The sequence below is a fragment of the Micropterus dolomieu genome, linkage group LG22 (genome assembly GCF_021292245.1).
Source record: "Micropterus dolomieu isolate WLL.071019.BEF.003 ecotype Adirondacks linkage group LG22, ASM2129224v1, whole genome shotgun sequence".
Classification (NCBI taxonomy): domain Eukaryota; kingdom Metazoa; phylum Chordata; class Actinopteri; order Centrarchiformes; family Centrarchidae; genus Micropterus; species Micropterus dolomieu.
The window spans coordinates 31,932,749-31,935,947 of NC_060171.1; positions in this window are offsets into that span (position 1 = coordinate 31,932,749).

Consider the following 3,199-nt stretch of genomic DNA (forward strand, 5'->3'; position numbering starts at 1 on the left):
AGATAACATCCTGGACAGAGAGAACTGACACTGAGCACTACGCATTACAGTAACTAAGAAGGGAAAACTTGTTTTAGCAATTTTAGCATTTATCGTTATGTGCAAATTACTTGCTAATACACGTACTTGAACGTCCCTGTAGAAATTACATTTTAATAACACTCACAAGACAAAAAGGTTGAGACTGTACTCTAAATAGAGGTTATGCATCTAAACCTCCCAGCAGTCACATAGACGTATTAGCTGTGAGATTCCTGACAAAGAGGAGCAGGGAAGAGCTCCAGTTTATGCAGTTACTGAGGCATTTCACCAAATTCTGTGTCATGCCAAAATTTCCTTCAATAATTTAAAAAAATGTTGCCAACCCTGTCAAATCTGAAACATGGACCAATGCAAGCACTTTCTGGGTCAGCAAACCACTATCCATTATCCAGGTCCTTTACCGCTCCTGATCAGAAATAAAGTAGGCTTATTGTCCTACCTGAATATTATTATTGATTATTATTCTGTGTTATATAATTTAAAAAAGCAAGTCATTGAATGCCAAATAACAGTTTTGATTTAACTTGACAGTTGTAATCAGGCCCAGTGATTGACCTGATAAACTGGAATTTAAGCCAGTTCTTTAATGCCAATTTCAAGTTCAAGCTGTTGTAATAGGTAATACGATGCTCACTGGTGTCAAATGCAGCACTAAGAATTAACAAGACAAGTACAGAGACAAGTCCTTTATCTGATACAAATAGAAGGTCCATTTTCAGCAGTGCTGTCTCTGCTGCACTCAAAATCCAGACTGAATAGTCTCAAATAAACTATTATGTAGAACATTACACAACTGTTTGGTAACTGCTTTCTCAAGGATCTTAGAGAGAAAGAGAAGGTTAGATAAAGGTCTATAGTTGGCTAAAACCCCTGGATCAAAGAGTGGCCTTTTTAAGAAGGGTTTTGATTACAGCTATGTTGAAGGACTATGGTACATAGCCTGTTAGTAAAGACAGATTGATCATATCTAGAAAAGAATTGCTAAAGCTAAATCTTCTTTAAGCAGCCTATTTGGGATGGGGTCTAAGAGACAGGTTGATGGTTTAGACCAAAATCATTTAAGTTTGTTGGTAAAGATCAATTGGAGTAAAGCAGTTTATATATCAAGTTTGAAGATAAATTAGTACCTGTTGAGGGCAGGAGGTAGATTAGATAGAGATACAATTTGTCTCTAATAGTTAGAATTTTATCATTAAAGAAGCTCATGAAGTCGCTACTAGTGAGGGCTATAGGAACACATGGCTCAACCTGGCTACATTGCTGAAAAGAAGCATGGGGTTGATCTTATTTTTCTCAGTAAGTAATTACAGAGGGCCTTCTGGACATGACTAGACGTTCTGTGGTAAGTGTGTTGACTCATTTCCATTTCCGGTGCTTGTGTGTTGGTAGCGTGTTGTGCTGCTCTCGCTAATTAAATGTGTTAGATTTGTCATTAGAATTTGTCATTACAACAATTATTCTTACAGTAATTCTGCCTAAGCACTCACAGTTCTTCCATCTTTTAGTGACTGCTGTTTAATTTCATAGTTGTTTTCAAAGGTTTTGGTAGCCAACGCTACCGTACTTTAGCTTAGCCGTTAGCAACTTTAGCTTAGCAGCTAGCGATGGCTGCTCTGTGAGTCAGATGTTCAGTTACTCCTCTGCCTCATTTAGCGGTAATGGTACGTGTAACAAGTGTAGTTTATTTGTAGACATGGAGGCGAGGCTCAGAAGTTCGTCTCTGCACCTTGGTATTTCAGTCTTTAGCTACTGTAGCTAGCCAGTCCCCGGTAGTCAGTGCGGAACAGCCTGAGTTAGCCTCTGGTAGCCGTCCCCCGGCATCTCCTGAGCAGCCAGGAAAGGGGGGGCTGGGTGACTGTCCGAAGGAGGAATAGTCGTAAGCATTCAAAGCCCACGGATCATCACCAACCTGTTCATGTTTCTAACAGATTTTCCCCACTCAGCGACACACCCACTGAAAAACCAACTCTGATCACTGGCAGCTCCATTTTGAGAAATGTGAAGTTAGAGAAGCCAGCGGCCATTAAAGTGCATCCCTGGGGCCAGAGCGGGTGACATTGAGTCATAATTTAAACTGCTGGCTAAGGATAAACGTAAATAGAGTAAGATTATAATTCACGTTGGCGGTAATGACTCCCGGTTACGCCAATTGGAGGTCACTAAGATTAATGTTGAGTCGGTGTGTACATATGCAAAAACAATGTCGGACACCGTAGTTTTCTCTGGACCCCTGTCAAATCTGACCAGTGATGTAATGTATTCAATTCAATTCAATTAAATTTTATTTACATAGCACCAAATCACAACAACAGTTATCTCACAGCGCTTTTCATAAAAGAGCAGGTCTAGACCGTACTCTATGATGTTATTTACAGAAGCCCAACAGTTCCCACCAAGAGCAAGCTTAGCCGCATGTCGTCATTTCGCCGCTGGTTGTCGAGGTGGTGTCCAGCAAACGATGTGGGCTTTGTAGATCATTGGCAGACTTTCTGGGGAAGACCTGGTCTGATTCGGAGAGACGGCATCCATCCACTTGGGAAGGAGCAGCTCTCATTTCTAGAAATCTGGCCAAGTTTATTAGTGGACCAAATCCATGACAACCCAGAGTTGAGACCAGGAGGCAGAGTTGAAGTCTTCTATGCCCTTCTAATTCAGCAGTTACCCACCCAAAACCCTACACAGAGTCGCAGTCTAACACACTTCTCTGCTCCTCCATTTCAGGAGTTACTTAGTGAAAATCCTATAGTGATGGTGTCTGCCCCCCGACCATTGAAATTATTTAAATCAAAGGTCAACAGAAGAGGAGCTGTGCATAAAAACCTCATAAAAATTAAAACCACAAGAGCAATAGTGCAAACGAATAGGAGAGTTAAATGTGGACTTTTAAACATCAGATCTCCCTCCTCTAAAGTTGTACTAGTAAATGAACTAATATCAGATTATGATATTGATTTATTTTGTATTACTGAAACCTGGCTGGGTGATGGAGAATATGTTAGCCTAAATGAATCCACCCCTCCCAGTCATATTAATACTCACATTCCTCGAGGCACAGGCCGAGGAGGTGGAGTTGCAGCTATCTTCGACTCTAGCCTACTAATCAGCTCTAAACCTAAACTAAATTATAACTCATTTGAAAGCCTTGTTCTTAGTCTTT